Source organism: Cyrtonyx montezumae, unplaced genomic scaffold (genome assembly GCF_038088225.1).
Source record: "Cyrtonyx montezumae isolate F1298 unplaced genomic scaffold, pur_monq_1.0 scaffold_3, whole genome shotgun sequence".
Lineage (NCBI taxonomy): Eukaryota > Metazoa > Chordata > Aves > Galliformes > Odontophoridae > Cyrtonyx > Cyrtonyx montezumae.
Window position 1 is genome coordinate 111,065,143 of NW_027072034.1, and position 20,525 is coordinate 111,085,667.

The 20,525-nt window shown below is 42.2% G+C and overlaps 1 protein-coding gene across 8 annotated transcripts in view; it reads right to left on the bottom strand.

Moving 5' to 3' along the window:
- Positions 1 to 12,341, bottom strand: part of TNRC6B (trinucleotide repeat containing adaptor 6B) — a 126,030-nt gene extending 113,689 nt beyond the window's left edge. For 5 of the 8 annotated variants that reach the window (XM_065742934.1, XM_065742933.1, XM_065742940.1 and 2 more), the window contains exon 1: positions 12,197 to 12,340. The gene's annotated coding sequence lies outside the window, so the exon portion shown is untranslated. Of the gene's footprint in view, positions 1 to 12,196 lie in introns of all 8 variants that reach the window. The other 3 variants (XM_065742936.1, XM_065742935.1, XM_065742941.1) reach the window with 1 other exon arrangement.
- Positions 12,342 to 20,525: the final 8,184 nt, after the last annotated feature.

Below are 20,525 nucleotides of genomic sequence, written 5' to 3' on the forward strand. Positions count from 1 at the left end.
AGAGATGGCTCTGAGGGAGACCTCGCTGCAGCCTTCCAGTATGTGAAGGGAGATTACAAGCAGGAGGGGGAAAGACTTTTTACATGGTTTGATAGTGACAGAACAAGGAGGAATACCTTTAAACTAAAAGAGGGGAAACTGAGGTTAGATGTTAGGAAGAATCTTTATTTATTTATTTTTAAACTCAGGGTGGTGAGGCGCTGGCTCAGCTGCCCACAGAAGCTGTGGGTGCCCCATCCATGGAGGTGCTCAGGACCAGGTTGGATGGGTCCTTGGGCAGCCTATGCTGGCAGGTGGCAGCTCTGCCCACAGCACAAGGTGGAGCTGGGTGGGCTTTAAGTTCCCTCCAATCTAAGCCATTCTATAACTCTATGATATTAAGTATTGGAGAAGCTAGCAAGCAAGAAAAAAGTTACCCCCCCCAAAAAAAAAAAAAAAAAAGAGTTTGCTATAGGATAGACACTCAAATAACACAGCTTTAGTATCTAGGAAAAGCTTTTAAAATTCCAGCCAAACCACCAAATGCTTATGAACCACTAATGTCTCCACAGGAAAAGAGAGAACTGCTGCTAATTACACCAGTAACACATCCTACCTCATCACAGAATCTTGGTGGTGAAAAAGAGTATGGATTCCCATCCCTAACAAAAGAAGGCCTCTAGAGAGTAGCTATAACTTTTAGACTGATCATTTTCCCACCATTACTCTAAAAAAACATAGAGCTATGTTTCCAGAACTATAACAATGTTAATTAGCAAAATGAAAGTGGCTCCAAAAACTAGAATCCAGCAAAACTAGACTGAGTTAAAAGTGGAACATGACATGCAGATAAGTAAGACTGTAAAGATGGTACAGCAAGGAGATACCCAGCATTTGCTGCAGTCGGAAGAGAATTTAAATATCATGGATACATCTCTTAACTCAAGATTCTCAGATTATCTAATTCTGTCAACAGCTAGGCTTTAGGATGTGTCAACATGCTTCTGTGGACTGCAAAGGAAAAAATTATGAAGAAAAACAGACAGTTTGATTAGGTAGCCAACAACTGCCCAAGGGGAGCAAGAGGGGAGCAAAAACAAAAATGAAAACAAAGAAGCCCCAGCCACAATTTAGGCACCTCTGAAAGAACGAAGTTGGAAAGGCACTTACCCTTCCCCAAAACTTTGACATGTCCAAAGTACTGACCAGCTAATTACACGTACTGATTTAATATCCAGGTGTACTGCAGGATCAGACTCAATGTGTCACTTGTAATAACGGAAACAATTCATTATATCTACATGCTACAGGAGTACATAAATAGTCATCCTCTGGCAGACCAGTGCCACACGCATGTACAGTGCAGTCTCCACAATATTCTGTATGTAGTTTTGGTTCTAATATAGTCAACTGCAGCACTTCATTTAGCTGGTGTAAGATACCTCTGAAGCTGCAGAATACCCTCTTCAGAGTCAGGATTCCTAGGCTAGCTTTTTTCCTCAAGTGCTCAAGTGTTGTTTTTTTTTTGGGGGGGAGCTCACCAAGTTCATTCCTTACAGTGAGTACCTCCTTTCTGCTCACAACTCGTTAAGCTGCCTCTATAGGAACACCACAGTATTCCAGGCACACAGAACTGAAAGGAACAGGTTACAATCAGTAAAATGTTTTCTTCAAACTCTCCCTGCAACCTCCTATCCATGTCTGCAGAACACCAATAACACGTGTGACAGAATTTCCTACTGACTGCGAGATGTCACATAACAGTAGGAAATGCTAAAAATATTTCTATTTGCAACTGAGAGGAAGAACGGGGTGAGACTTGTTTCTTGTTTAAGAACTGAGGTAACGCACAAGGTGCATTCAAGAAAAGCGATCGTGTAATTCTGAGAACTCTCAAGAATATTAGTTACCTATAAAAATGAATCCCATTAATCATTGTTGGGTATGCAATCCTATTTTGAAAGAATGACAACATACAAACATCATTGAACTGGCTAAATTCATTCAATTTCTGACTCAGTACATCTGGAGACAAAAAGGGGGTCTTGCCACTGCCATTTAAGTATCCCAAAATGTTTGACAGTGGTAAATTTTAATCTCAATTCCAACTTATACACTGTAATGCTTCTGAAAAAGCAATTAAATGCACGCGCATTCTGCCCAGAAAGCCTCAAGCTATCTAAAATTATCACCTCACAAAAGCCAGCTCACATAACTACACAAAAACATAACATATCCAATTAGGAAATCAAGAAGATGGCCTGGAGCAATTTGTAACATCAAAACAGCACAGAAATATATATGATGTATATACTTAATATATATATATATATTCCTCCTCCATCCTACAACGAAGCATGACATGAGACAAAACATCTGCTATGTTTCATTCAGTGTTGGCTGCACAACTTTGTATTTTGTTCAGTGTTAGCATATTTGTACCAAAAGCTGTCTGCTCTAGATGAAAAATGGCTCAACTGTTAATGTTGATCTGATGTATGTGTATCAAAACAATACAAATAACTGTAACTTAGAGTGGATACCCTGTAAGTCCTGTTCTTCTAAGGGGCAGTAAGAACAGCAGCACTACACAAAAGTTACGCCGTAACCTACAGGTGCAAAGCACAAGCCTCAAACCATAGTACCTGAGTTCTACATCAAGAGCCCAAGTATAAATTAGCAAAACCACTTCATAGAGTAGAACATTGATGAAGATTTCAATTGTTTTGTTATTATTATTTGCTACATGGGCAACAGCGTAACATGAGCCATGCAGATAAGCGATTTCTTCCAATAAAGAATGTACTCCCCATTGAATCAATGCTAAGGAGGAAAATTGAACAAAATAATACTTCTTTTAAAATCCCAGCTATAGGACTTCTTCTGAGCAACAAGTAATACTTCTTTGCTCATGCCTATATGATATCTTTTTAAAGCAAAAACTGGGATCACATGGATACTGGAACACCTGTCACGAACAAAATTCTTAAGAACAGCAGCTTTTTGCCACACAAAAATGGTGCAGACTTCCTGCTCAGAAAATCCTGCTTGAGTCTGAAGACAACCTTGAAAAGCGAACCGAAGACAGAACATTGCATTGCCACCTCCTCAGCGTTCCCAAACATCTACACAAACATCTGAGGTGCCAAGCACTCCAGCTCTCACTAAAGGAAAAAAAAAATTGCTAAGTGCGTTTCTTAAGAACGCTTTGCTTGCACCTTTTTGATGCTTCCCAATGCATGAAGAAGCTGAAAAGTTCCCTTCTTTCCTGTACATACCGGGTTTGCTAAAGAATCCACGAAAAGGTACAGTGAACACAAGATATATTTTTGTCTCGTTTGCCACAGCAGCCTGCTGTACGCTACAGATCACTTCTCAGTTGTAATCAAGGTTAAATCCCAACTGCAGGCAGCCCAAGGCCGCTCACTGGTTAAAGCTTGCCAAACTCCTTTGTGCACTGTCCCCTCTATTCAGTGTGGCTGAAGCACACGCATACTTCATATATAAGAAATTATGTGTGCATGTAAGTGCACTTATCCCCAAAACTGTCTCTGCTTTTTCTCAAGCCCTTCAACACTTTATCACAATGTTTCTTGTGAGAACTATCAAAATTGAGGGGTCTGGGAGTACTCTTTATCTTACATGACCAACCACATCTTGAATTACACCCTATATTCTTTTATCTCTTGTCTTTGACTATAGGCAGTGTAGAGCATTGAACAGTTCACCTTGTGCTCTCCCCTCTCCAACCTGCACTTGACAGCAGCACACTACCTTTTGGTGATGACTGAAGCACCCAGGAACTAAAATCCAAGGAGCTGAGAATACTGCCTACTTTTTCAGCTCTATACCGAGGTTTTATCAGCTAATGTCATGAAAGGAAATTCTGAGTCAAGTCAGAAACAAACTATTACAATTAAAAAAACAAAAACAAACAAAACAACCAACCAAACAAAAAAAAATCCACTCATTTCTTTCAATTGTTCATCTTGTGCTCACTTAGGAATTGAAAAGGAATGCTTTCCAGGCACAAATGAGGGCTATTTCACACTGCTAATACGGCTTTCCTCATGATAATAGCAGCAATGCTCGGAATCTTAATGGCACACAAGCAGTCATTACCATGAGCATTACAACTATCCCGTAATTTAATGGCGCTCTGGTGGCAAAAAACTGGGATGCAGTCAAGACGGGCAAAGTGCGAGCAAGCCATTTACACAGCACTCCCAAAGCTTCAGGGCTGCTGAAGCAAAACAAGTAGAACAATAGCAAGGCTTTATTTCAGGATATTTATAAAAATGAGAAAAGGCTTCAGAAAACAGACGAGTTGAGTTTCAGAGCGGGAAGGACAACGAAAAGGCTGCTAAACTATAGCAGACTTTATTTTTGTTTATCTTAAAACGTTAGTACGAGAGGGAAAACTACCTCTCAACAGCTTGACTTTAAACCTAAAAGCTACAAATAATTCCACTGCTAGAAATACCATCAGAATCACCACGTCGGGTTACTTATACCATGAAAGGGAGACAACTCAGGATTGAAATTTTCCTTTTCATCCAGAAATAACAGTTATGAAGACCTATGTAACAATATGTTTATCAAAAATAGCAGCAGAAACGAAATTAAAACTGATCAAACAGGCACAGGCCCTGAAAAGAAGAGTGGCTTATCCATCCATTGACATATTTAAATGTGAACTTCATCAGTTATAGGGATGATTTAAAAGAGAGCACCATGAGAATCTGTCAAACACATCATAGGATTGGGAGATACTGCTCCTTTCAAACTCGTTATAATTATAAGTTATAGTTCGTTATAATTAGAAGAATATAAAAGTTTTCTTTCCTCAAACACATCAATACTGCTGCTAACTCCTGCAATAGTCATGATATAGAAACAAGGGAAAAAGAATCTTTGTTCCACAGAGAAGCTCTGGATCTTTACACTACAGCCTATAATGCAGCTTGGGGTAGACACGTCAGACTGGGCTGAGACAGAGCTATGAGGATGATGTGTGTGGGGGGGGGGGAGGGGGGCGGATCTGTTGAGAATGAAGATTCAGTCACAATTTGCTTTTCTATTTCATTTCTATTTGCTTTTCTCTGTTAGTTTACACCCTGAAATTTCCACATGAATGCTCCACACTTAAATGTGTTAAGTCATTAGTAACTGACATCCTGGTTTAAAACATTTTATCTGACTTCCTACTAACTTGATTATCTATTCAGAGAAGTTCCAGATCTTGACGCTATTATTGTTGAAGAAAAAAAACAACGAAGTTGTTAAGCAAATAATTTTGAACTACAATAGCAAACATCAACTTCCAATGTAACCAGCTGCCAAGTTCAGCTTCATCAATATTTATAGCTTGACATCAGTCTGAATTGTGCTTCTCGTCTATTTAGGTGCCCAAGAAAGGGAGAGGAAGCTAATTTTCAAAAAATCTTCTCTATATTTAACAACATTATTTCAACCCTCTTCGAAGAAATGAGGCAATGCATTTCATTTTTATGGATTTTTTTTTTTAATTTAAAAAGAACAAGAAGTTATTCGAGATACAATTCTACTCTTCAACACTGCAAACTCTGATAAACACACTCAGGACTATTGAATGTGGAACTACTTGTAAGTGAAGTTTGGGACCTGCAGAAGCAAGAGCCACAGCCCTCAATTCTCAGTCATTTGAGGGTGGCACAAAGCAGCTCTTCAATATTCTAGAAGTGGCACTGTACTCAAAAGGAAGGTAGCAAGCATTTATTGCTGCAGTCAGAAATACTCAGGTCTGCCTTAAGGCAACATATGATAACTGATGTTCACAGCCCCACCACATCTGAAAACGTGGTTACAGTGTACATTTGCTCCTGGGTTTGGAAATTTTTCCACGTTTAAATGGTGGCTTTCGTTCACTATTAAACTTGAAAATGAACTAATATGAATTCTTATTTGCTTTCTGAGTTGCAACTTTGTAAAACTGAGATAACATTTACATAGCCAGATCCCTTCCACAGCTGAGGCAGGGCCAAGTTATGCTGATATACAGTATCCAGGCGAAAACAGTACCAGTTTATCTAGTTACCCAAACTGGTGAAAGTAACATTATCCACCAATGGCTAAGTATGGGGTTAGAACTGCAAAGAACCAGACCGATTATGTCTTTGTGTTCCTGCCCTGAGGCCACTGCTACTGTATGTGGTCAGGAGGATTTTCCACGGCTTATTAGGCAAGGTCAGAAGTATCTGATACAATGGGATTTACATCTTCAGTCTGAAACGTTTCTCTGCACACTAATTCACTTTTCCCACCAGAGGAAGACTTCTTTATTGAAGAGAATATATTTAAATCAAGAAGTTCACTTTCCAAGAGAGAAGCTGATTGGCCAGTTTCAATTGTTTCTCTCTAGACTTTAAAAATTCAGAGCTAGTTTACTGGAAACAAAACACTGAAAAAAGTGAGTTAAAAAGCTCAGCAGTAAAGAATGTATTTCCCCTTTCAAGTCTCATTCAGCGAATTCACTGCCATCAGAAACACAGATAATGTTCCTCTAACCATTTACTAAATATAATAACAAAAAAAAAAAAAAACCCTCTGAAAAATAACATTAGTCTTTGTGTACTCCTCATCCTTTCACACTAGTCACATTTTTAATTGCAAGTGTACACTACAATTAAAACCCAACAAGGCAGAATCATTTGACAAACAGAAAGAGTTAGAAAGCTGGTTTGGAAACAAAGTTCCCCTGAGAGCCCAATTACACATGGAAGGATATGAATGTAAATTACAATGGCTATAAAACTTCCTCTGTGGACCCATTGTTGGTGCCAAAGTGCTCTTTATTTAACTTCTTCTTAAAGGCCGTTTAAATTCAACTTAAAAAAATATTCAAACACAAATTTCAGAATACTCATGTTCTAATTGCAATGAAACTACCACATTTAGAGCAACATAATATTGTTATAGTCATGACAAACATATCCCAGTAAAACTCAATCCAGAAAACTCCTCGAGGTTTGAAAAAAAGAAGAAAAAAAAAAAGGTAAAAGTAGCTGACAATATCCTAAAGCAACTATTGAATGCGACGTTATGGCCTTCCTTCTTAAAGTGATTTCCAGCTGCTTCAGATCAAGGATGGACCATAATACATTCTGCAATGAAGCACGTATTGTTTTCTGTAAGAAGCTGGGGCAAGCAAACACCCTGCATTCCTTTACCTCAGAGACAAAAATTTCAATCAACTACTTTATCCTAAGTACATAGTCAAGACATCAGCTTTCCAGTGAGATTTTCCACCTACTAATCTTAACTCAGAATATCTGAAGTCAGTGCAAAAAACAGAAACCTGGGTTATGTGAAGCATCATTGTAGAAGCAAAGGAAGCAAATGTACGTGCAACTTTATTTCTTACTCCTGGAAAAACTTAGAAATCATTAATTACAACATTACCGTGTGCAACACCAGATTCTACTGTTGGCTGTAGCACGAAAATAAAACGCACTCAAGGTATTTCAATTGTCTCTAGAAAAGGGAATCAGATGATTTCTAAGGAATCACAAAACACTCCTAGTAAAAGGTTTTCAAGTGTTCAAGTGAGGATCTGGGTAACCCAGGTTTCCTCAGCCACAGACAGCGACTAAGACGTCTGTATCTGTAGCTAGACCACGCTGACACAGGGTGGCCGGGTAATTTACATCTCTTGGCTGTAAGAAGCAGAAGTCAAGAGGGACATATGTTAACACGGGGATCGCCTCAGGCCCAAAGCATGTTTAAGGCACAGCAGGCTGGCAGCCCCACGAGGGTTCCCGTTGTCTCCTCGAGATGAGCCCATTTCCTACCATGAGAGTGATTCAGCGATGAGGCTCTCGCAGGGGTCATGAGGCCCTGGAGGTCAGCAAGGACTGCCCCGGAGCAGCCCAGGGATTTGTCTATTCTGATGACACGCCAATCGAATAAACCAAACTTAAAAGAAGGACGCAGGCTTAGGGCTTTGCATACACATAGCGTCTTCGGTTAAAATCACTCCGTTTGTGAAGCTTGTCACTTTTGCCACGTGACAAACACAGTTAAGAAGACAAACACAGCAAGGCACAATCAGTACTGTAAGAAAAGCAAGACAAAGATGGGAAAAAATGCTGTTTCAGGATAGAAGGTCATCAGAAGAACAGGAAAAGAAAACATCTGCAACTATTAAAAAAGCTAGAAACTGAAAATCTGCAAATTCAGAGACGTAAGTTCTCAGTGTATGTACAAACTAATGTTCTTCATAGACCCACTACTAAATCCAACAGCTCAAAAGAACAGATTTCTCCTAAGGCAGAAGTCTTTGCTGCCAAAAATTGAGGACACTAATGAAAAAACCTCAGTCAGGTTGCTTTTCACTACAGTGCATTTCACTGCACTCTTAACAGCAAAAATGAAATTACAGAAATTAAATCAAGCAAAAACATTACTGAGCTATTTTCTTCACTACTCATTGAGATGGTTTAAAGGGCTCTTCCTCACACAACACCCTATTATTGTATCACCTTTTCCCTAATCCTCCATCAGGCTATTTAAAATTATCAACCCTTTGTTTTGCAACTCCACTTCTTATCCTCTCATCCTCTAATTAGCTTTTCAGCCTCCAATCTTCTGTCTGACAGGGTCAAAATATACTGCCTCTGAGTTTATGCTTTACACGTTTATTTTGACCAGCCCAGCCATAGCACGCAGCATGAATACTGTCTCACGGTGTCTCCCATTTCTCCCATCAAGCAGCGTATTTCTCAAAAAACCTGAGAGCTAAACTAAGAGCTACTTTTAGGCATATTTTTACTTACCCTTCTAAATAGATTCTTTCCTTTTTCTCCCCAACTAAACTCTTATTTTCAGATTTTTCACGGAGGGCCCATTGTGCTTTTCCTAATCTGCACGCATTAAATCAGGAAATACGTGCAAGATATCTGATTTCAGAACTCCTAGAGCTGGCAAGGCCCAGAAATGCAATCCGTACCGAGTAGCTGAAACTGGAAAAGGTCATCTCCATAGCTCACTACATGGTAAACACAGAGAACATCCAAACTCCAACCACAAACCTTACACTGATGAGAACTTAAAAACCTCATAACATTCCCCTACAACATGCATTCTGTAAGTGCAAAAGCACCTTCTTCTTACCCCATAAGAAGAGAAAATGTATTCAACAGACTTATTGCCTGCTGTTCCACATGAGAAAAAAAAAATAACATCCATTCTTTGAAGCACTGAATGCTTACTTTCCCCCCCAAAAAAAAGTTGTCATTATTTTTGCACACAGAAAAGAAAATATGAAAAATAAAGCAGAGAAATCTGAGGAAGTATAAGGGTTTTACTGCCTGCTGAAAGTAGCAGGGAAGAGGAACCAGAATACCCTAACAGCTTTTGCACTAATCAACTCACAGGCAGAAATGCCGACTGGCAGCAACTTGTCTGACAGTGACAGCTGGCTCCAGTACCAAAACGCGTCCCTGCTTCTATTAGCAGACGGTAGCAGAAAGTTTAGTTTGGATTAACTAGAAACTGAGAGCAATTCTTCGGGGCCTATATCACATGCTGTGCGTTGAAAGAACAACAAATTGCAGTATGTTCGTTATTACTAAAGTAATTATTAAGGTACGGAACATTATTAGCAAGAATCCAGGGGTCCTGTTATACCACGTCTGGTTAAACAATTGCAAATATGTGGAGCAATTAATACTATATATCTGCCACTAAGTTCTTGCTATTAGAAGACAGGGCAAATAACTTCTTCCTATCTGTTCCCCAAGACAGTGTGACATTTTACAAGTTGTTTTTTTTCTTAAAAACATCAGAAAGGTCATTAAAAGCATTTCCAAAGTCAGCTCAGGCACACACACCGTAAGGACTGAGGTGACAAAATTTATGCTGAACAAGACTCAGTGGTATCTATCCACTAGTTTCAGATACTTCTTCCTTTATCTATGTACAAAATACACTTTATTTGCCACATGAAACAAAAGTTACCGATTCTTCAACAAGGACAGACTTACCGACCCAGAAATTAAACTTAGAAAAAGGCTGCATGAAAAATAAAATCTCACTAATTATTCTAGTAGCTGTAAGATGTAAGGTACCTGGTAAGAATTGGTAAATTGTTGGAACAGGCAGAGTTAGTGAATGTCATAACAGCATTAGAACAATTACTGAGGAAAGTCATTGCAAAGAAGCTGCAAAATGACTGTTGATCATTATTATCGCACAAGGCAGACTACCCATGTATAAAAAGACATTCTGAGGGCAAAAAAAACAACAACAAAAAACCCCAAAGATAACACAATAAGCAGCCAGGACAGGAGATTTTGCATACATGGATCCTGCAGAAAATGGAGAATAAAATAACTGAACTACTAATAAACCCTCTCAAATCAATAATTAAGCTCCTAGAATGTTTTTTTCTATGATCTCCAGTGTTTGTAATACTTAGTAATTGTAAACCCAGTCTTCCATGAGCAGCAACATACCTGTTTTGCTGTAAAACAGAATCAATAAAAACCAAGAGAACAAAATCCATGCGAACTTATTTTCAAATGAAGGATTCTACGGCACTCATTCCACCATTCTGGAAGCAACTACACATGCCGCTGTTCTAGATGCAGCTACCTCTACATATCAGGCATTACTTCTGCACAACAATTTATTTCTGTTTCACTACTACCTATCATTGGTGGCAAACATAAGGCCAAACCTGCTATTTCAGAACCACGCAAGTTTGTTTCCTCTGAAGCTCCCTCTTCTTCAAGTCATCCTCCAACACTGGGAAGCTCTGTACTACATCCAGCTTTAATGATCAAACACTCATCACCAAGCAAAGCCATGACACACTTACTAACTCAAGCGTTTTATTGGAATATTCAGTCACACAGTTGCTGGTAGGTGATTCTTTTGATTCACAGTTCGAGATGCTTCTTCTCCAATGTCTGAGTGGACAAAACCTTATTTTTTAAGATGAAAACTCAGATTTCCAGCTGAATGTGCAGCTATGCAAACACCACAGCGGCATGCCAATTCATACACTGTTTTATAACAGGGTCACTGTTTTTCCCAGCACTTCCACATTACCAGAATGAAGAGATTCTCTTTACTGAGCAGCCCAATAACATCATAAGGAAACAAACAAGATTAAGTTGATGAGAGAAGTATGCACATTAGGATTTTACCAATTAGCACTGAGAATTCTGAGTTAATTGTATATATATGTGCATAGTTTTACATGAAATTGTATATTCACAAAATGTTTACGTGCAATATAGCTAGCTGAGATGAAAGTAAACGGTGTAATGACCGTGTCACCTAGTTCTACAGCATATCTGTCTGCACCTCATTGCCACTGCAGCTTCGGAGCAGAAAAGGTAACGCATGCTTGCAGCCACACAGGGTTCTGCTCTCCTCCCCGCCTCAACTTTTTTGCTAGGCCAAAATATCTTCATTGCAGAACTGCCAAGCTTTACCTGTCTGGTTAGCAGAGTTAGCAACGCATGGGTGAGGAGCCACCTTCAGCAAGCACTCCCGAGGCAGCACCAGCACTGTCAGTGGATCACGCAGAAAAGCCCTGACCTTATCTTTGAGTTCAGGACCTCGGGTGCCGTAGCAGATCAGAGCCTTTGCTGAGCTCTTCAGGCGTGTTTTGCTGCACCTGCACTGTCACAGCAATCGTGGGGGACGTGGGATTGCTGAGCAACTTCAGTACAGACGAGCTTAACAGAAAGCTGCTTGAATTTATGCACGTATATAAGAAGCCGAAGAAGCAAAGCAGTTCAGTTGTATCAAAAACTAAAAGTTCAGTTCATCTGAATAGCAATATGACTGGAAAGCAGTAAGTAAAACGTTCAACATAGAACTACACGGAGTGCAAACGTTTACCTACTGCTTCTCAGGAAGACTCGTAGGTTTTGTAGACGAAAAGGGGGACTCTGGAAACGGTCGAGTCGCGGATAAATACGATTACGGAATGTAAAAGGAAAAAAGAAAAAAAGGAAAAGGGTAAGTGGAGCTCCTCGGGCCGCCGCGCTGGGTGAGCCCCACTCAGCCCGCCCGTGGCTTACGGGAGCGGGAGGTGGGGGTGGGGAGGAGGGGGGGCGCGCGCGCCGTTAGCGCCAGTGTCCCCTCACAGGCGGCGCGCGCGGCACGCGGGCGGGAAGGGCCCGGAGGAGAGGTGTGGGGGGAGGGGAGGGGAGGGGGCACTTACCGCTGAGGCACCGCCGCTCTGAACCCCGTTCTCCTCAGTGCCGGGGGCGGCTCCACCCGGGGAACAACGAGAGCTAAAAAAGCTGCGGAGCGCGGCCTCCTTATCCGCGGATAGAAATAAAAATAATAATTGGAAAAAAAAAATCAGTTAAAAAAAAAACCAAACCAAAAAAAAAAAAAAAACCCGAAAACTTTCCTCGCCGCCGTCTCCCTCCCCCGAGGAGCACGAACCCAAACACACCGAGACACGCCTCCGCACCGCCCCTCGCACCGCCCATTGGACGGCGCCCCGCCGACCCTCGCGCTGATTGGCTGCTCTGCCTGCCCGTCTTCTCCCACTCCGCCCCTGAGTGTTGTCCATTGGGAAGAGTCACATGGATCTCCCCGCCCATTAGCCGCGGCCCACGTCCATCAAAGAGAAACGCCCGCCTTTCAGCTCCTCTCATTGGGCAGTCTCGACCGTACCCCCTCAATGATTGGCTGTCTCGGCTGACAGTCACGTATTGATGTTGCCTCCCTCGCTAGCTGCTGACCCTCCTCCCACTCCCCCCGTCGGCTGGGAGGTCGGCCCTGTGCGTGAGACTCCCGCCCCTTCTTGCCCCGCCCCTCCACGCTACGGATTGGCTGGTGGGCTGCGACCTCGCATACCATTGGCGAAGGGATAGCTCGTCACACTGTAACACGCAGAGGCCCGCCTATCGAGTCGTAGCTCTTGGCGGCGCTGGAAACGAGGCGGGAGGGGAAGCTGCACTAGCGTTCCTCCTTCCTCTGCCCAATGGACGAGACGGGCACACAAAGTAATGAGGACGACAGCGGCCACCGCCGCTCCGTGATGCCAGGCGGCAACAAACGCCACACTCCGGCCGCCTGCGACGACGTTCGCCTCTTGCCCCGCCCTTCCAACACAGCGATTGGTTGGGGAGGATGTCAGTCACAATGCTCGCCAGCCCATTGGTGGGGGGCAGCTCCACCGCAGCCAACTGGCAGCGGCCCCCGAAGTCACCCACCGGATGACGCACAGGCGTGGGCGAGAGGGGGCGTTCTCCTCGCTATGATTGGTTGAGACGGCTGTCAGTCCCCAAGGCGGTGGGGGGGGCAGGGGGGGAGGCGGTGTTGAGCCGCGTGAGGCTGCGGGGGTGTCACGTGGCTCCCGCGGTTGCGCACGTGACGGGGCCGGCGCGGCGTCCCTGGCTGGGGATGTGGGGGGCTGGAGCAGAGTGGGAGCACTTGGGCATAAGTGAACTACTGTGACACTGTTGAGATTCCCTCTTCTTTCATAGCTGTTCTCTTGCGGTTGTTTTTGTTTTTCCTTAGAGTGTGCGCAGCAGGATGTGGAAAGCAAAGTGAAGCAACGTAGGCCTTTTTGTATGAGCCTAGGAAAGCAGAAGTGGTCGTGTCAGTGGAATAGAAAACCACGCTGCCATTGCCCCGGTAGTTTCACAAAGTAGGAATCAAGCACGTTTTGTTGGACGGATGGTTCAGAAGGTCACACGCAGGTTCACCTATGAATCTGGGAGGAATCTCAGCTCCTGGGCTACTTCCTAACTCACAAAAAGGCCTAGTGCGTGTGAACAAAATAGTCCTTGCTGTATTTTCACACCTCTCCCATTGGCACTTCCGTCCTGAAGTGAGACCGAGTTAGCTAGCGAGACTGCGTTTTTTCATCCACTGGATGTCAGTGTTACGCTACTGCTGTGGTGCAGTGCCAGGTGCTGGGAGGGCTTCAGGCAGGGCTGTGGTTGGTATTGATGCTAGGGAAGCGCAGGGGAACAGGTTTGCTAGCGTGTGGACATGCTGCTGCTGCCTTTGGGACCCTTACAAACATCATAAGGTATAAAACCTCACGACTCAGCCCCGAGAGAGAAAAATCCTTCAGTGTTGGGGTCCGTTCCACCTTTCCTACTTACGCTGTGAAAATATGTGGCCTCATCTCTTTAAAAATCACATTTACTCACTATACCAGGGACATCTAACAGTGCAGGAGGGGGATAAAACACTGTAGGCAGCCTTGAACTTTAGAGTTAGGTTTTTTTAGATCTGAGAGTGGTTTTATTATTTCCAACAGTGTCACATCCTCCTTTTCAGAGGTTTGCCAGCTTTTTAAAATTAGTGTATCAGAATGAACTCTGATTACAGTCACCAGAAGCTGTTGGTATTGAAAAACAGTGCTTGCTAAACCCATCCTTTTCCTGCTTCAGATCCTGTAAGCCACAGCTATTTAGTGGGCACAGAATGTACCTACATGGTTACTTGCACTGCGAGTAGAGACAGGTTACCTTTTGGGAAGCCGCAGCAAAGCATATGTTGATGATCTCTATCGAGCATTATTTTTAGGTGTTTTGGTATGAAATGTGGCATTGCAGAGATGATACAATGCTGCTTTTTATCAACGACTGAACAGCAGCCGGCATTGGAAAAAAGGATGGCTGTTGTTACGATGATTCGTGAAAAAGTAACACAGGAATTTATGTTCTTTGTTACATACAAAGACAAGCTGATTAGGTTATTCTCTTCTTCCTTTCTTTCTTTCTATTGGAAGCTGCATTTTTTCTATCCTTTTCCTAGAAGGCTTCAGTGAAGATTCAGCAGGCACATGGCATCAAAGTATCAAAGGAATAAAACATTGATATTTGGAAACAATTGGGTACTTTATAAAATACCAATAATCCTCTTTTAAAAGTATTTATCCTAATTGCTACTTTCAGAAAACACATTTGCTAAGGATTCAGCATTTCCTGTTCCTTCAGCTGCTTGGTAAGAAGATTTCCCAGCCGATTCTTATGCATCCCTCACATGGATTTCCAGGGAGAAAGCAAGAGACAGAAGAACTAAGACTTCAGGTGCCTGGGAGCTATAAAAATGGAGGTGGGATTTGTCTTTAAGATGGAGAAGAGCAGACTTCAATTTTTATTTATTTTTTTTCCCAGGTTTTCTGTAACAGCGGAGAACAAACACAAATGAGCAACTTAAAGAAAATGCAGAGGTAATGAATACTGGAATTAATTGAAAGCAGGAGAAAACAAGAGAGATGGTGTCAAATGTGATTTTCAAATTTGTACACTGGCCAGGTGATTAACGCCAACATTCCTGCTTTGCAGAAGAGTGCAAACAAGCAAACAACAAATAAAGATCTTTAAAACCCCTAGCATTCAAGGATCTGAGTTCTAAGTCTCAGACGTGTCTACATCTGTAACTGTACTCAACACAAGAAGCTTATTTTGACATGACTTATTTTCGTGTGCCGTACCCATGAAAGACATGCAGTTGCAGTAGTTACAAGAACAGTTTATGTATGTCTTAGGCAAAATGTTTAGCAGAATTTTCAACTTGTGCTGCCACGCTCACATAATTCTGTTGAAAGGAAAAGGGGGAAAAAAAGAGTCGTTTGTCAGCCTACAGCTAAAGGGAAAATATTACCAATATGATGGCAGTTGTTCTTAAATGGAGAACAGTTTATTACAGTATTTTGTTTTGTCTTTTTTTCCTGGAGGCAAAACTAAAACAATGCTTCGTTAACATTATTTGTAGCTATTTAAATACCACAATTTTCAGCAAAACAATATTAACATGTGGAGTTTTTTAATAGAAAAAAAAGGCAATTAGGGAAATGTTTTGAATAATATCGTTTTTCTTTACCAAGTCTTTTTTTTTTTTTAACCCACTTTTTTTTTTTTTTTTTCCCTATGCTGGCAGAGGAAGATGTCTGCTTTGTGCTTCCAGTACTGAAAATGAACCAGCGTGCACATAAGATTTATTGGCAGCCATGCTGAGGCCAGAGGTTGTGCAGCTTTTCAGGCAAGATTTTATTTACCTTTTAACCTTCCTCATTCCACCAACTTGGTCAGAGATATGATACTCAGCAGCAGAAGGAGCTTGCACAGAACAGTCTTAAGTCATCTTTAGCTGAACCTAAATAAAACTATAGTTATGTGAAAGCAATTACCGTATTTTATTGTCACAGCTCCACCTTCATCAACATTAGAAATGTACACTGAGACGCTGGGTAACTGCTAAAGACACTCTCTCCTTCCACTTTCCAAGGTTTAGATGTACACTGGAGTTTCCATTGCTTCCAGGGCAGTCACGCTTCCACATACAGGGCTCATTTGTGTACTTTTTAATGTCACCCAGCCCCACTGCAATAGAATAACCAGGCTTACAAGAAAAAAAGAGGGCTGGGACACAAACCTCCCATCTCCTCTGTTCTTAAGGAACTGTGAATGTATGTGCCCTTGCAGGCAGGGAATAAGGAAGCTGTGCATGTCTGGTAATACCACACATGCAGGACTAACACTATTGCTGGAAAAGCTCCCACCTGTTTGCCTGTTTCAAACCCCAACTAGGATTGCTGGTATATGTGATCTTTCCCCCCCCAGTTATTACTATTTTTTGCCAGGAGTTGTAGCTGTATAGTAATTTAAGATGGCAGCTTTCCAAGGCTTCACAGCGATTCTAATTAATTGGGTATGTTGTTTAATTTTTTATTTTAATTTAAGGTTTCTCCTCATATTCAAAAGGGCTTTCACTGTCCTTTAGTATTAACAAGATCAAAGCAAGAAGAATGGCTGCCATTATTTTGCCTTAGCCTGCAGAAGCAAGACTGTTGTCAGTGAAAAGGTGCACCACTGTCCACACCTGTCAGAAGGACTGAAAGCAGAATTGCAAGTGAAGTAGCTATGCTGATTTGGTCTGCTGATGTGTAACTGGAGAATGGGGCAAGAGAGTGCAGACTGAACGGCAGAAAATCTGGGGGTGGAAACATCTAGTTCCTTTGCTGGTGTGGAAAGTCATGCCTCCTTCAGACAGAAGGCTTATTTCATCTCTCCTGCACAGATAGGTGGGCACGTGAGCACACATAGCTTTTCCTGGATCTCACCAGCCATGTCCTCCTCCTTGCCCTTGCATCAGCTGCAGGGAGGCCCTACCAAGGATCCCAAAGAGTGAGCTGCACAGAGAACAGAGAGATGATGACAATGGTGGCAGCAGGAAGAGCTGCACAGGGAAATGGATCAGCAGCAGTCGTTTCCATGACTTGGCCTCCAGCAGTCTCTGGAATAGAGAACAGCAAAGCTGGGTGGGCCAGGCTGTTCCTTCTTTAATACTCAAATCTGACTGCTTGTGAGCCCTGTGACTCACTGTCCCAGTTCATCTTCTGCAATGGTTGGCAGCAAAGTTAAATCCAGGTTCACGAGTACAGCTTTGTGTTGCCCCCTTGACGGAAGTCTGCAGCAGTTTCCCTGTGGCTGAGCTGCTGCTGGGAGCTGTTGGTGGGGCTGCATGGGCAAAGCCTGCAGACTGACTCTTGGGAGCAATTACAAGACCTCTTGGTAGCAGATGATCACTTCAGAACCACTGATTAATCACACACAAGCAGAAATGGAGGAAGACTCAATTGCTCAGGGGATAATGAAGCATTTGGCCCACTGGGCAAAGGAATGAGGAGGAGGATTCTAGAGGATTTCATCATGCACTGACAACCATTCACAAAACAGCATGTTTTCCCCCACACATGAAAAAGCAAGCAAAAACCCCGGGACTTTACTTCTAATCCTGCACTAAAACTAATCCCAGTCAGCTAGAAGAAAATCTCAAGTTTGTTGGGTTTCCCTTTCTTTCCCCTGAAGAGCACAAGATGTTCATTGGTTGCTGTTCTGGATTCACTGACTTCGCTATCAATAGCATGTTCCCTCTCAAGAGCCCTGAGCAGCTCAGTTCTCCTCTGTTTCTGCTGCTTGGACTGCACTTGATTGCTGCTGCTGGCTTGCTTCGTGTCACTGACAACCTTGCAGAGCTTAAACCAGCCCTGGCAGCAATTCTACCTTACAGTCTTGCTTCCACAGGCTAACCAGAGCACAATGAACATACACATTAAAGCTACTCAGCAAGATGTTCCCGACCAGGTCTGTGTTCAAGAAGTTTGTGTTTATCAAGACAGTCCAATTCCTGAATCCTTCTACTGCAGCAATTACTTTTGAAGTAGTATTGAATACAAAGACCCTACAGTGTTTTCAAGGGCTTCCTCACGTTAGCAACACTGCTGTGCACGGGTGAATTCCCAATTACTTATACCAAGAACTACTTACATAGAAGACCTTGAAACAAGATGGAGCCTGCCTGAAAAAACATCCTCCTTTTGGCTGCAGGGTACAGCATCTGTGGCTGGCGCCTGTGCTTGTCTGTCTCTGTCTTTGTTCTTGTGTGTTTGTCTCCTTGGATGCAAAAGGGAAGATGTTGGTCATACCGTGCTGTCAAGAACTCCAGCACACATCCAGCATAACCCCAGTGGGTGCAGTGAAATTAATCCAGATTTGCAGAAGTATAACTTCGGCTCTATAGATTAATTAACATGTTTAAAAGTGGTTTAGACATTGGTGAGAAACCAAGTGGAGACTGCTCTAACTTTCCCTTCCAGAAAAGTTTTGATTTACTGAAATGCTGCAGTCATAAATACGGAACAAAGGAAGTGAATCTATCACAGTGTCTCCGTTGTGAAAGGGCAACGGCAGACGCTTGGATAAACTAGAAGACAGGTCTTTATTTCAGCACAATGCCTGCAAGGATTTCTACCTTTCATACCTCTCCAAGAAGTTATTTTAACTACCTTCCTATGAGATTTATTAGGCTGTGAGGGAGAATCTAAAAGAAGTGGTAGAATAACAAAGTCCTAGAAAGATACACTGGTGAATTGTCTTGCATTGCGCTAGGGCAATGTCCCAGATGACCTAGTGGCCTTTTCCATTTCTAACATCCATGATTACCACTGATACACCTCAGGACACTAAACAGAGCCATTTTCCTCCTTTCAGAAGCAGCAGAATGTCACTTAATGGCCATGCTAAATCAGAGAAACTTATCCTTCCGCAGATGTGTTACGCACTAAGTAAGACAGCTATAAATGATCCCACTTGGTTTATATTTGCTATTTTCCATTTCTGTAGTGCAAGTGCTCCGCTCAAGGGGACTGCCAGCCAAGGGAAAGAATTTCTGGTAGGAGATTAAGGATAACTAAGGAAATGGTTGCATGACCTATAAAGAGAGGATCATAAATATTGCAACAATAAAACCAATAGCTCTTTCAAAGTTTAAATAGCTTTTCTTTTCAAACACTTGAAGTAAATGCCCTTTTCTCAAGGTTGTCTAGCATCTGCGCCTTGGGATTTTGCTCAGTTTCACCAAATATATTGTAATTTCTCAGAGAGAGAGCTTTTCCTTTTAATCATTTTTCTTTGTGGAAGCATCCCCTTCAGAGAAGTTGGAGTGCCTTATTACTTCTTCTAGTACTAAAGTTTCAGAGAAGCTAGAGCACAACAGTAAAATAGCTCCTGCATTTCTTAAGCACCGTGGTCACAATGCAAGATAATACAAGTATGATTCTGTCCTTCATAAACAAGCAGCAGCACTTACATGTTTTCTTACATCCTAGGGGAAAGCTCAGACACAAGGGTCTGCCCATGTAAATACTCAGGTGTACAATTTATTTTCTTCACAATCCCAACTGTGAGAAAAGCCAGACCTGGGTTGCTGTCACTCTGCATAGTAGAAGACAACTGACATTCCTATCCCACACACACTGTTGGCATGCAACACGTAGCCTTTGTTTTCATGTTTCCAGCTCTAAAGTAAGTAACGTGTTTTTATGTGCTAGCTTTCCCCCCCGTACTCCATCCTACACTATTGTGTAGTTAATTCAGGGAAGCTCAAACTGATGTATTCCACCAGCTATATCACAGAGATGTACGCATACCTTGCCAAAACATTCCTATTCCTTTGCCACCTCATGTTCTCTTGTGCATTTAATTTATGTTTCAGGCCCTGGTTTGGGAGTACTGCTTTGGATACAATAAAAAGGCACTATGCCTGCCACAGGACAGAGGATAGAGAGCCTTGCTATTGGTGCTCCATCCTGCGTATTGGTCAGATGGCAGAAAGCAGTATCCTTTCTGTAACAGCCATGCCAGTTTGGTGAATCAAAAAGCTGAAGAAACATGGTGTTCATTCAGCCCACAGCGGGCATGTGCCAAAACCACCCCCAAGCCCAAGCAAAATGCTGATCTGGGCACAGCCTACTGGCACAGCATACTTTTCTTACTTGCACTACTGAAATAAAAGTTTGCTATTCAGCAGAAGCTTTTATGTTTTTTTTCTTTAAATAAATTAAAAAGGCAAAAGACCCTTGAATATAGACAATACTTAGAAAGTATCCTTGACCTGACCTCTCGGTTGCTTGCCTATGGTACCATAGGCATTTGAATTAAAATCAGCTCTCATTTTTATATGCTGTGTTTCAGGCCCTCTGAAATGACTACAGTTCTCATTATTCAAATGTTTGA